The sequence below is a fragment of the Meleagris gallopavo genome, chromosome 5 (genome assembly GCF_000146605.3).
Source record: "Meleagris gallopavo isolate NT-WF06-2002-E0010 breed Aviagen turkey brand Nicholas breeding stock chromosome 5, Turkey_5.1, whole genome shotgun sequence".
In the NCBI taxonomy this organism is placed as follows: Eukaryota; Metazoa; Chordata; class Aves; order Galliformes; family Phasianidae; genus Meleagris; species Meleagris gallopavo.
This window is the reverse complement of record NC_015015.2, coordinates 37276117-37289689: the sequence shown is the minus strand read 5'-3', so window position 1 is coordinate 37289689 and position 13573 is coordinate 37276117.

Here is a 13573-nt window from a genome sequence, read left to right as displayed (position 1 = left end):
TAGCCTGAACGGCCGAGTCGGGGGAAACGGGCCCGAGGTAAAAATAATCCTGCTGAAAAATTGTTTATTTTTAACCCGGGTCAGGTGTTCAGCCTGGCAGCGGGCTGCAGCAGTTCGGCGGTACCCATCACCCAGCCTCTGCAGCACGGGTGTGAGCTATGTAACAAAGAGAACCCCAGAAACGGAGCCGCAAAGTGAAAGGGAGAAAACAAACTGTGCCCTATGACTCACGGCAGCCTTGTCTGGTCCTCAGGAATGGCCGAGGCCATGCCCTCCTCTTCCCTGCCCTCCTTGTGTTGCCCCCCTGCAAAGCCTTGCAGAGCTGCCAGGCACGCTTTGCCCAGTGCCCAGGTGCGGTGTTGCCCTGGGTGTTGTGCAGGTACCCACTAGAGCCCAGGCTCCTTCCTGGGTGCTGAGCAGTCCCTCTGGCAGCCCCCTCTCTGCCACTGCGTGCCAGGTGCCCTTCCCTCTGACATCAGCTTCCTCCCCTTCACCGCACAGCAACCAAAGCCCTCAGAGGCAAAGCCCTGGGCTGGGGACGCCCGCCCACAGGCATTTCCCCAAGCACCTGGGCCAGGCGGGTGCTGACGCCAGTTAGGGTCTGCCCTGAGGCCCGAGCGCTGCGTCGGCGCCGCGTGTTGCACAAGGAAAGCAGTAGGAGGGAACCGCTGGGCTGCCCGACCATGGCAGCGGGCACCCCCAGGGCTGGGAACTCCCAGCACCCGCTCCTGCCTTCATCTGCTGAGGCCAGCAAACTGGAAGGCAGTTGCTGGCCCAGCCCTCATTAGCAGCCAGGCTGCTGTCACCACTATTGGCTTTGCATCAGCTCTGTTTGTTTTGGCAGGTGGAGGGCAGCGGGTTCAACCCCAGCTATTTTATGAGTGCTGGTTCCTGTCCCACGCCCGTGTCTGTGAACACGGTGTACACTGAGGATCCCCTCACCTTGCTGCCCGGAGCAGGAAAGGGTGGGGCTGCAATTAATGTTTGCTTCCCAGGGGCAGGCCCCCGGTGCTGCCTTCCGGCAGGCCATTACTGTGCGTGCGAAGAGCTCCGTGTACTCATGGCTGCCATGTGGAAATGCAGAGGGTGGGTGGCCAAAGGCAGGAACTGCACTGAGGTTGCTTGCAGTTAATTCAACAGGATTGGCGTGCAGGTAATGGGGCTGTCAGCATAGGTGCTTGCTGGAGAGGCCAATCAGCTTGATGCTCTCTACGCTTTGCCTCGTGCCCCATCTCTGTCAGCTGGGTAGCCGTGCTGTGCCCTCTGTCCACTGGTGACCCCAGGTAGCTGCCATGTCGCAGCCCTGCTAGCCGCAGGGCCTCACCTAGGGCAAAGGATGGGGCTCACGTGGCAGCACCACTTCAAGCCCAATCCTGCCCCAGCTGCTGGCTCCTGAGCCTACCCTGCCCTGCGGCATGTGGGCCAGCTGGGCTGTGACGTGGGAGAAAGGCTCAGGGGGGATGGGACACCCCACAGCTCTGATTCGGCTGTGTAGCCTAGCATCCCCCTGCAGCCCTCCTGCCCAAGCTGTGTATTTCCACCCATTCCTTGTGCTACCCGCAAGAGGACAGGCTGCTGCTTGTCTGAAAACTGAACACTATCTTTTGCCAAGTTACTTGCCAGCAAGGGCAGCTGCCAGAGTCCCATCTCTGGCCCAGCCTTCAGCCCTCCCCACACAGAGTTGCTCCATTGTGCTACTTCAGCAGAAAACCCCTTGCTGCTGTCAGTTAGCACCTTGCTATTTGAGAAAGGTGAAATGGCTCACAGCGACGTCAGGAGGCAGTTGGGTGCCTTGCCAAAGTGCTGGGATGAGTGAGCCCACAGCAGACAGACCTAGGCCACCAAGGTGCTGGTAGCCATCTGGGCCCACATCAGCTGCCACAGGTCAGGGAGGAGCTGGGGAGTGTGGCAGTGCCCTGCAGCCCAGTGCTGAGCTGATCCTGCAGGAGGGCAGCCCTAAAACAACAGAACCCTGTCCCTTTTCTGCTTGATCAGCTCCAGGAACTGGCTTGCCACACAGGTACATGTGCTGTTGTGCCAGCACCATGCAGAGGATGTGAATGAGTGCTAAGGAGTTAGCATCTCTCAGATCACTTCAAAGAGCACCAAAATGGTAACCATGGCCACACAGAAGCCCCAAGTTTATAGGGCTCCAATTATATGCAGAGCCTTTGTGAGTCCAAGTCTGATGCCATTCTGCGCTGAACTGCCTTGCTGTGACAGATGTTACTGACTGCTGAATTTGACCTAGTGGGGGGCACAGTGCTGCTTTCCCTTCCACTCCACATACTCGGGCACACTGACAGTGGCAGACAGAGCTGACAAGGACGGTGACCGGCTGCTTTCCCATTCCCATTTATCCAGATCCTGTAATATTTTCACTTCTGGGAGCATTTTAGTTTTTTTCTTTCTGTACACCTCCTGTTCACTCAGTGCTGCTTCTGGTGTTTTCAGTGACCCCTGCATAGTGCACAGCAGGTTCACCCGAGGTGACACCACCTGGCCATGAGCTCATACAGCCAAACTCTACGCTTGGGCTGAACCCACCCAACTTACAGGCTGGGCTACAGCCGTCCTCCTTGCATCAACTTTTCTCTCCCTCCCCCCTCACCGCCTCGTCAAGGGGACTCTGCACTGTTGTGACTGTTGTGAAACAGCTGAACTTCCTACTGGAGCGGCATCCCTGCCTGCCAGCCCATACCGGCCACTGACAGTGCCTGCAGCGCTCAGATCCTTCCCTCCTCCTTGCTGACGTGCACACATACACGCCGGCACATGCACGCCTGGTAGTGGCTCGGGCCCCTGGTGGTTTCCCGGAGACTCTCGAGATACTGCCCCAGGGAGCACGTGTCAGAGGGAAGAGAACTCGAAGCTGATAAGCTGCTGCTGCCGGCATGGATGAGGGACAAGCAAGGTGGATATGGGTCTCAGTGCCCGAGAGGGCAGCTTTGCTGTCATCTTTCCATGGGCAAATGGCGTGATGAGGGCGGCACAGCCCCGCGCCCTGCAGGCTGACTTGCCCCGGCAGTGACTGTGTCAGGCGCTGAGGCTCGGCTGCCTTCCAGGGAGGTGACTCTTTAGGAAGTGAGTGGGTCTGGCAGTGCGGGAACTGTGTGGGAGCAGGGGGTGCCACAGCCTGAGCTCAGGGATCATTAGGGAGAAGGTAGCTGGAGGCAAAATAGCTGCAGAGGTGAGCACAAAACTTGAGGGAGCTCACTGAGGAAAGCAGAGCTCAGCTGTTTTCAGGGGGGAATGGGATCGGGGGGGGGAGGAGGTGGGGGGGGAGGCACATTTGGAGCTAGGGAAGGGCACGAGTCACGGCTAATGGGCTGTTTGCAATTGTATCGTGACACATCATAATTACTTTAGCTTCCAAATCTGCATTGTGCTATTAAATTTGCTGATTGTGCAAGAAACAAAAACAAAGAGGCATTCCCCAACACTCCCTCCAGCGCATAACCCAGATGTTGGCAGACCTGCCTGCGCCAGAGGGGGGAGGAGAAGGGAGTCCCAGTCACGTTGCCTCCTTCCAAAAATTCCAAACCCAGCAAGCCTCTGCCCCGCTGTGCTTCCTCCCAGCCTCAGGCACTGAAGCATCACTGACAAAACCACCGGAGGAGCCAGGCTCGGCTCCCTGCAGTTGGGAAACAGCCTCTGTGTGGGGCCGCGTGCTGCTGTGATGGCGGGGATGCCCCCCCAGCGTACATGACGTGGGGGAGCCGAGCTACTGGAGAAACCCTAGGGATTGCACGTTGGAGGTGCCTCTGCTGCTGCCACCTAACGGAGCTGCTCCCACACCACGTGGGGGGATGGTGGCAGTACCCACGCAGAATGCTGCTGTGTGGGTAGTGCCTGTACCACAGGCATCGGCACGGTGGGACCCGAGCGCACGTCACACTGGTGAAAACCACACAGAAGAGCAAACACCCCATCTACCCCTACAGATGGCCACTTGCGAATCTCACTGCCACAGGCTCCCTCTGCATGCGTGGGACACAGCTGGATGCCACACATCTGGGACACAGCTGGATGCCACGCATGTGACAGATGGATGCCATGTACGTGGCACATCTGGATGATGTACACGTGCACAGCTGCACACCCCATGCATGGGCGCCATAGGAACTGAGGAGAGCACCCGAGTTGATGTTTAGTGGCAGCTGCAGTGGGGAAAGAAAAGCAGCTCCTGAGCAATGCAGGTCATGGCAGGATGCTTTATATAACCCAGAGCCACAGAGAAAACCAAAATAGCTGCCTCCCCACTGCTCAGTTAGTCTCTTCCATCAAACGTGGATAAAATTAGAGCAGGCGGTGACGTATGCCTACGTCTGCACAGGGACTCCAGGGAGACAGAGGGAGACGGCTCAGGGCTCTGCCATCAGCGGCTCAGGCTGCCAGAGCTTTCAAGTAAAATCCACCCTCCAGGTTGGCTGCAGGGACAGATGTGTGGATGAGGAGGTGATGGCAAGGGCCTGGCTTCACACCTCAACCCTTTTGGGGCAACCCAAACATCTGGACACAAGCTGACCCTAAACAAGATGTGCTGGAGCAGGGGCATTTCTCTGAGAGCTTTTCATGTTCCTCTGTGAGCCAGCTGCCAGAGCTGTTGTCCCCTGGGGGTGACCTGCATGGGCCAGCCTCGCTGTGCAGCTACGGGGAGCCCCTGGCTCTGTAGTGCTGATTCAGAAAGTGTGCCTGGAGGCTCAGGTCCTCTGAGAAATGAACCAAAAAAAAAGAACCAAACCAAAAAGCTAGGTGAGAGCCTGCAAAATTATTGCTGACATCTGTGTTTATACACCCAGATAAGGCCTGAGCACTTCACTGATAACAAGAGAAACTGCAGTCGAGACTTTTATTGTTTGGTTTACTGATCTGAACGCAGAGAAGGGAGCCAGGAACGCAGCTGTCTGCCCTGCAGAGACATTGCCCCAGTCTGTGACCTTGGGCACATCTTTCCCTGATGTTCACGTGGATGTGTGGATGCTTCAGAATACCACTCCCTTCTCCGGGGCGTATTTCATCCTCTTTCAGCTGACAAGGGAAGGATTTGGGAAGGTGGGTTAGTTAAGATTTGCTGAACACTCTGAAGACAACAACAGCTCTGGAGAAAGTCTCTATGTTAATTATTATTTACAGGAAAACAAGAACAAAAAAGGACAAAGGATTAACATTTCTGGTCTGAGAAACATGCACCCACTCGTGAAGTTAATTTATACCCTGTCCTCTGGAGCCCTGCCACCTTCCCCCCAGCTCTGTAGCACAGCACACTGGGTGCCTCTGCTCAGAGCTTCTCAAGGCAGGTGTTGCAGATATATATAGCAGCACAGCAAGGAGCAAGCCAGGCAGCAACAGCAGCAGCTCCTCACTCTGGGATCAAAAATACCCCAAGGCACAGAGCAAATGAAATCTGTTCATCTTCCACATGAGCTCCTGGAGTTGAATAGCTCAGTGAGAATAAAGGGAGGAACAGTGGGATGAGGGGAGGTACACGGTGGTACATGGTGGATCCTTCTTCACGCCATCCGGTCTGGGATGCCAACAGGACTGCCAAGCCCACCTGGGAGCTGCTTGGTTTTCTCAGGGACATTCTTTGCTAGGTCTCTGTCTGTGCCTATGCCTGTTATCTTATCTCACTTATTGCTGGGCTCTCTGAGGAATTATGCTGGAATCCAGGGGTCAAACAAGGCCATGCAAAACAGCGCATTGCTCTGTGCTCTGTTATCTATTTCTCCTTTGGTGTGTGTAAGACCAAGGGAAGTATGTGTGTGCACAGGCACACTGGCGTTCAAGAAGTGGCATGTGATATTTTTGTGTACTCTGAAGCAGCTCAAAAGGGGTGTTTGGGAATCAAGAGTCTTCATTTGACTGTACCAAAGCCCACCTTCTGTGGGTTGGTGCTGAAATCCATGTTACTTCTGCAGCACCCACAGCCCCTTGATTCAAAAGAGTGAGCCCAGGAAATATGTGGTGTTTCCAGCTATAGTTCCCACTACACTCATTCATGCCTCATCCCGCACACCAGCTCTTGAGAGATGAGAGAAGTAACATGAGAACACTGAGTATCAGGGGCATTATTTAAAAAAGACAGGGAGAGTAGGTGATAGGAGCTGGGATTCCCCCAGAGCTGCTCAGGGCGCTGGTATTTACTGCTAGGCCCTCGGCTGGGATCAGATGACTGGGGAGCAGGATTAATTTGCAATCCTTTTTACGTCACTTGATGGAAGACTTAATGACTGGGATTTCCCTCCAGTTATCCTGGGGGAATTAGAGTTTATTTAACAAGCTCTTGCCTAGCGTCAGTCAAGGAGCCCTTCTCTGCCTGTTTGAGTCTCCTTAGAAAACTTTTAGGAATACAGATTTTTTCTTGTCAGCAGTGGCAAGGAACAGCCTAGCACAAAAGTGGTCTGAAAAGGATGCTTACAGCAAGAGCATCTTTTCCCGCAAACCTTCAGCACATTGCTCTTTCATAACTGTTCTGTAGCTCAAAATAACCTGTCCTGGTAGTTGGTGTTACTTGCATAAAGAGGAAGCTGAGGCCCCCAATGAGGTCAAAGGGAAGAGCACCCTGTCTAGACTAACATCCTTGGGGATTTCAGCCTTGGGCTCCTGGAAACTCCCCTGGTCCAGAATTGCCATGGTGACTCACAGCCACTTGCACAAAACTAGCATTAACACCAGAACTGTCCCGCAACCTGAAATCTCTCCTATACCCCACTCTTCATAGGAAGGCTGCTGGGGGGGTCTTCTCATGCGTGCTGCAGGGCAAAGAAAATTTCCACTGCTCCTTCACTTGACCCTTATCAGTCATCCCAAGCCATGCTGCAGCATGGATGAGAACTATCCTGCACTTCCTATCCATCTCAGTCACCTGGTGTTCCCTTCCCTCTAGCTGGAAAGCCTTGCACTGCTCACCAAAAGGCCTATACATGAACACTCTTTTTCCACCTCAGGTGCTGCATGCAATGGTCATCCATGTCTTTGGGGCTCACTAATTCCAGCCCAGTGAGAGGGCTAGCAAGGCTCATCAGTTTTTGGTGTAAACTTTAGGAGGGACTTTTTGCCTGTGTATATCTGTGAGAAAACCAGTACCCTTGAGGTATCTCCCATCTTGGTTTTGAGATGCCTCGTGCACCCACATCCAGCCTGGTGGCCCAACTTGGCCTCGCAAAAGGAACTCTGCAATGCAGAAGTTGCCCATCTGCACCAAGTGGCTACAGAGGTTGTGGTTTTGGTGAGCCATCCTGCTCCACAGAAGTCTTGCCTTAGAAGAGTTATTAATATTCCCATTGCCATTGCCCACGTGCCATGCTGACTAGCTTCCAAGGATAAGTGCTCTTCTCATGTGCCTGTGGAGAGAAGGGACTTCCCAGGCCTAATTCAATGCTTCCCATTCCTGCTTTCTTACAAACCAATCTCTGCCGAGGATAAGAATATGTCCTGCTGATTCAGTGTTCATCCAGCCAGCTTCTCCTTTTCACAAGGGGAAATATTTATAATCTAGCACTCAAGCCACCACATAGTGCAGCTGATGGAAGCCATCCAATAAACATCCCATCTAACTGCCTACTTTGCTGCCAAGCCTCCTTCCAAGCTCTGGTGATTTGAGTGGCATTCAGCTGTTCTAATGTTGATATATACGACTGTTTTTTAAACCCTTAGTTAGATGTTGATCACTCTTATGAGTTGTATTTTCTTCATGTAATCTTCAAATAACCAGCAAGGCTGTTCTGAGCTTGAAAAGGTCATGTCAACCTGGAAGAATTCATTACATTGTTTTCAATGCAGAGTCTGGATTAGTATTGTCCATTGCATCTCATTTCTCTCCAGTGTGAAGATATATTTAAAATACATAGTGTCCCTGTGTATAAATGTCATCTGTTTATTATTACCAGCTGATATAGGGATATTATCATTGAGAAATAGTGGCTCCATAGTTACAGCTGAGATTAGTTTTGTGTTTAAAATAAGGATTTATGCTCTCTCCTATCTTGGTGTCTCTTCCCCAGTGTTCTTGCACTCACTTACTATATATAAGGAGAAAAGTCCTGAGAACAATCAGATGCAAATGTTAAATAGCTGAGAAGCTAAGAATTATCAAAATCAGCCCTTGAAGAAGTACAGCCTCTGTTAATAAACTTTTTTTTGACATTTAGTCATCACCATAATAGAATAAAGACTTCAAGCTTCCTACACAGTAAAATGTTGACTGCTATCATGTGCAAAGCCTACACAAGAATATTTATTTTTTATGTTCTGGCTATTTTTTACAATACTTTTGACACGATTCTTTCTCTGGAGGGCTACATGAAGAATTCAATTCAGAATTGTTCTTTTAAAAATGCTACTCAAGTCACAACTTGCCTTAGTTGGGGGATCATTTGGGAAGAGGTGTTTTTAAACACACTCTTACATGAGCCTTTCCTCATACCTGCTCATATATTTCTATCGGTTGCTGTTTCTCCACACCTTGGAAGCCATCTTCCTTGAGTGCAGTTTTGGCAGCGTTCCCAGCAGAATCAACTGAAGGGCAAGTTTTGTGATAGCTAAGTGTTCAGTTATGAAAAGCTGAAATTGATTTACTGAAACACCTTCACACAGATTGGACAATCAGACAGGATGGCATCAAGGTGAAGAATTCAGCAATATTAAAAAGCACTGAAATTTATATGGCTGATAAGAACACTCCGATCTTTAAAAGTCAATAAGTGCTGTAAAAAGGAAAGTGAGTCTTCTCCTGAGGTCCTTTGGCTAGATCTAACTATTAAAAATTTGATGCTGGAGCAAATACGTTCTTTCTTTCTGTTGTGACCTTCTCATATCTATCAGTGGCCATTGTCAGAGAGGACAATGGAATAACTGATCAGAGGGATCTGTTCCTTGAGCCACAGCTAGTCCAAAAGTTGGCAGTGATATGTGAGAAAGGCGCGGGGATGTGCATCTAGCACAGCCAACCACCTCTTATTTAAAGTGCTACTGAGATGCTTTTTTTCATTCCACTCACTTGTTTCATGGGTGAGGGTACTGCTCCGATTCATGCAGAGCAGCAGTACACAATAAAACAGCTGACCAAACTTTGCTTTCAGCATAAATTTGGTTTGAAGAAACCTAAAGTGGTATTTACTCCAGTCAGTTTTAGATGTCTAGTGCAGTTTCGTCTCCAGAACAAAGTCTTTATTTCCATCTCTTAGAAGGGGGCTACAGCCCCAGGCTCCATCAGATACAGAGACCAGAAGAAACTCAGCTCTAGATTTTAAAGAAAAAGTAGGGCTCTTGTCCTGAGACTGCACCAGACTCCACAAATGAAACAAAACTAATGGTATGACATAACACTAGAGGGTTTGCCTGTTAAAACATGACGGTACCCCAAGTCTCTAGTTTTTCAGAGTTGTGGCTTATGTAACAAAATTACATGCAACGTTTTGTACAGCTTCTTAAAAGTCTTTGTAAACAGTAATTTCATTCCTTCCATAAGCATCAGGAATGTTCTTTGCAGAGGTTAAAGGAGGACAGCACCAGGCCTAGAGAGCATGGAAGCCTCTAGGTTGGCTGCCCATTGGTGCCTGCAGAAGAAGTTTCTCTTCATGCAGGTGCTGGCTGTAAGCTCCTGTGCTGAGGCGGCTGGAGAAACAGGGCTTGGAAATGGAAAGAGGAACAGTCTCGAACTTCAGGAGGGCAGTGGGTAAAAGTTCCCAGGAAGTAAAGTGAGGATTTCCTCAAAAAGCCAAGTGAGGATTTCCTCAAAAAGCCAGGAAGGAGCCTTGCAGCCTGCACTGTGGCTATGGATGGAAACCTGCTTGGTGCCAGCTAGGAGTGGGGAGCAAATGAGAAGTGCTGTGGGTGTTTGGTTCCTCAAAGTGGTTGGTGCGTGATTGAATCTGCACTATCTTTAATGAAGGATGTTTCACTTCCCCAAATGAACTTGTGTTTTAGATTAAGTCCCAAATTTGACATAATTTTGTCAAGCAAAACTCAGTGAAATGGAAACAGATGTGTATACATATGTTGTAACAATAGCTTGTATCTTCATACAAAATGCAGCTAGAATTGCCACATGTGCTTCTCCTATTGACGTATAACGGTTATTTTGCCCCATGCCTCTCATCAGAAAATGATTAATTTAGCTGTAAGATCGGGATGCCATATCTGAAGTCTCTGGGACAGATTACAGGGAAGGCAGAGCAGTGCAGTGGTGATTTATGGCTGTTTAGCTACTGTTTATTTTTAGTTCATTGGATTATGTTGCTATCTGGACTGTGACCATAACGGTGCCTGTGATGGTTATATCTTGGCATTGAATTCAAATAAAGCCCTTTAAAGGAGGAAGTCTTGCACTTTCCAGAAGCGAGTGAACAATTTTGCATGTTTAACTAAAACACTGAATGTTTTACAGAAGTTTCTCAGTAGTTGGTAGTGGGTTGCTAGGTGCCAGGTAGAATGCAAAAGAGTGTACAAGTCTAGAGTAGTTTTTAAGAAGAAAACTGTTTAACTTTTCATTGTGAAAACCAAGAAAATGCCGAGATCCCAAAGCAGTTGATGCAGAGCAGGAAAAAAAGACTAATTGCCTCATTTGTAGACATTTCTACACATTGTTTCAAGGAGACAGACAATTGTTTTCTGCAATTCACTGTGGAAAAAAGACATATTTAAGTATGGCAAAAAAAAAAAAAAAAAAGATTATTGCCAACAATCTGTTAACTTCTTCAGTTGAGAAAACAATTACAAATTTTGTGGGAAATGCCATATTTTCTCACTAGCCATTGTTCCAATGTTGCTTCAAACTATAGAAATACTGATTTTTTTCCCAGTACTTCTTTGTAAGTCCAGGGTTGAAAGCTAAATAATTCTTTGCTTTCTTAATTACTTTCAAGACAACAGTGAAACAGTATTAGGGATATTTAAAAATATAAAATGTATACAATAACAAAATGGTTTAAATTTTGTCAGTATGTCATGTTAGTAGACAATAAGGTAATATTTTCTTTGGGTATACATTTGTCTATAGATGAATGGTAGCGAGAAATGATACCTGCTTTTCCTAATTGCCAAGCTCATACAATGTGTAACACAGCAAATTACGCTAAAATAGGTCATCGTTTCATCCTGAAAGTTGTGTAATGAGTTATCAATCTCTTCTTTTCATCTGTTAAGTGTTTCGGAATTACAGGAAGTATTTCATTTTGCCAGCTTTGAATATGTGGAAATGTTAAGGCATGTCCCTGCAAGACTGTTATTTCTAAACCTGTAGCTGAAAGGATCTTAAAATGCTTTCCATCTGCTATAAGTTACTTTACACATAAAATGAAGATTGCCCCATTGCATTTTTAAGCAGTTAAAGAGCGAGGAGGTGGGGATTTTAAAGAGACTTTCAGCAGTTCATAGAATCATACAACTATTTGAATTGGAAGCACACTTAAAGGTCATAGTTTAGTCCAACTCCCCTGCAATGAAGAGGGACCACTTTCTTTCGCAACATGCTAACGCACTAAACCACATATGATACAATTTTATAATTAGAACTGAATGTGTGTATGGCAGTTTAAAACATAATGCATTATAAGACGTGAGAAGCTAAAACAGAAACGATGATAAATTTGTCGGTCATAGATGTAACTCATCTAAAAATGTACCATGATGAAATGGACACAATAGGAAGGGATTGTTAAATATTTTCTCATCAATAGTTGACTAAACATTTTGGTTTTAGAAAATGAGGTTACTTCAACATGAATAAGACAATCTCTCCAATGTTTGCCCCAAAATAAGACATTATTGAGTGTTTTAATCTTGCTAGAAGACTGGTGCATATGATTGGTATAAGGAATGTTCAGCATGGAGAGATTTGTCGTGCTGTACATGTCTCATCGGAACTTGGTGGTAGGACATTACAACATTTCATATCTTCAGATTCTAGTAATCCATATTTCTTAAAGCTTGTGAAATAGTATCTATTTCTGCCTCAAGTGCTGCAATGGAAGAAATGTTTTCATTGTGCAAATATACTTTGACATACTGCAGAAACAGCTAAACATTTATTTATTTTTAAGATTGAACTTCAAACTAACACAATTGTCCAAGTAGGAAAAGGTTTGCAAACTGATTAAAAGAAACAAAGATGTATTGAGATGTGCAACAAATGACCAGAAAATCATGAAGTAATGGACTGAATATTTGAGCACAGCTGACCTTCACATATAAGATATATGCTATGCTAAGGAAAATTGTGTTCCCCTAAAATATTGTTTAAATGGAACTTAAGAGGGGCTTTTATTCATGAGGGTTCTGTTTGCTATTTCTATTACTGCACAGCAGAGCTTAAGTTCCATTTCCTCATATGGAGGGCTTTATCGCACTCTCTCAGTAGACAGGAGCCTATGGGTGCAAGAGAGTGGAGCTGTTCTTTAAAACGCAGTGGGCAAAGCTTGGCTTATCTTGACCTGCATGTGAACACTGAGACATGAAGTCCACCGGTTTAAGCCTCTTAAGATTGAAATTTGAAGTGATTCTTGATTACTGCATCTTGCTAAAGTCAAATTCTGCTCAAAGAGAGAGGAAGAGTGACGTTTAAGATACAGAAGTAAAAAACAAAACTGTATTTTTACTTCAGTCAAGCTAATAGAAATAAAAGAGTTTTGTTGTTTGTTTAATTTCTAGCAACATAACTATTCATTTGTTTCTTCCCACCCTTCCTTGCATCTCAACAAACCCAAGCATTTACAGTCAACTGCAGGAGCTGACCACAGGCGTGTTCATCATAACTACATATTTGGGAAATTTTCCTTCTTCCTGCAGCAAGCCAAGTTACCCTGCAGCGCACAGCAAAGGCCATAGAAACGAAGAGGATGGGATGGAAAGCTTATAGCCCAAACCCTGACATTCCTCAGGCTTGTGTTCAGCCTTTTATCTCTGCACTGCCCGGTGGGAGAGCAAGGTGCCAGTGTGCAGTGGGATGCTGAGGGAGGGGAGCAGCAGCCCAAAGCTGTGTGGCTCCGGTGTAGTGCAGCTGGAGGGTTACGTAGTGCTACCTCCCTAAAAAGTACAATGCCCGAAGGATATGCCACCAAAATATTAAGAGTAGAACTGACCATACGCTGGCGAAGGAGGACAAAAGCCTCCAAGTCATTTGAACACCATCATTATGATTTTATTCGCTGTCAGAAACACCAGTATGCCTCTGTCACCATCATATGGTATTTGCACGGTGCGGATCCAAAGGGAGAATCTGATACAACAATTTTTTCTTGGCTCAAGAAGACGGAGAAATTACTCAGGAATTTCTAATATATAGGTATGTAATTAAAAAGCAAGTGCATCTTCCAGCGAGAGACTTGGGAAGCATCCAACCGCAGGGAAAGCCCTGTGAGTTCGTGTCTGTGTATCCTTAGCGCGCACCGCCGTATCTGAACGGGTGCTTTGACGATTCCTTGAACGATATCACAGCCCGCTGGTAAGAGACGTGCTTTCACACGGAACCGCCCCGTACCGACGCTGACGGGACGCGGGCCGGAGCACCGGCCGCTCGCCCCACCCCCACAGCGCCTCAGCGACGCGCGCGGCGCACATTCGAACGCCAACG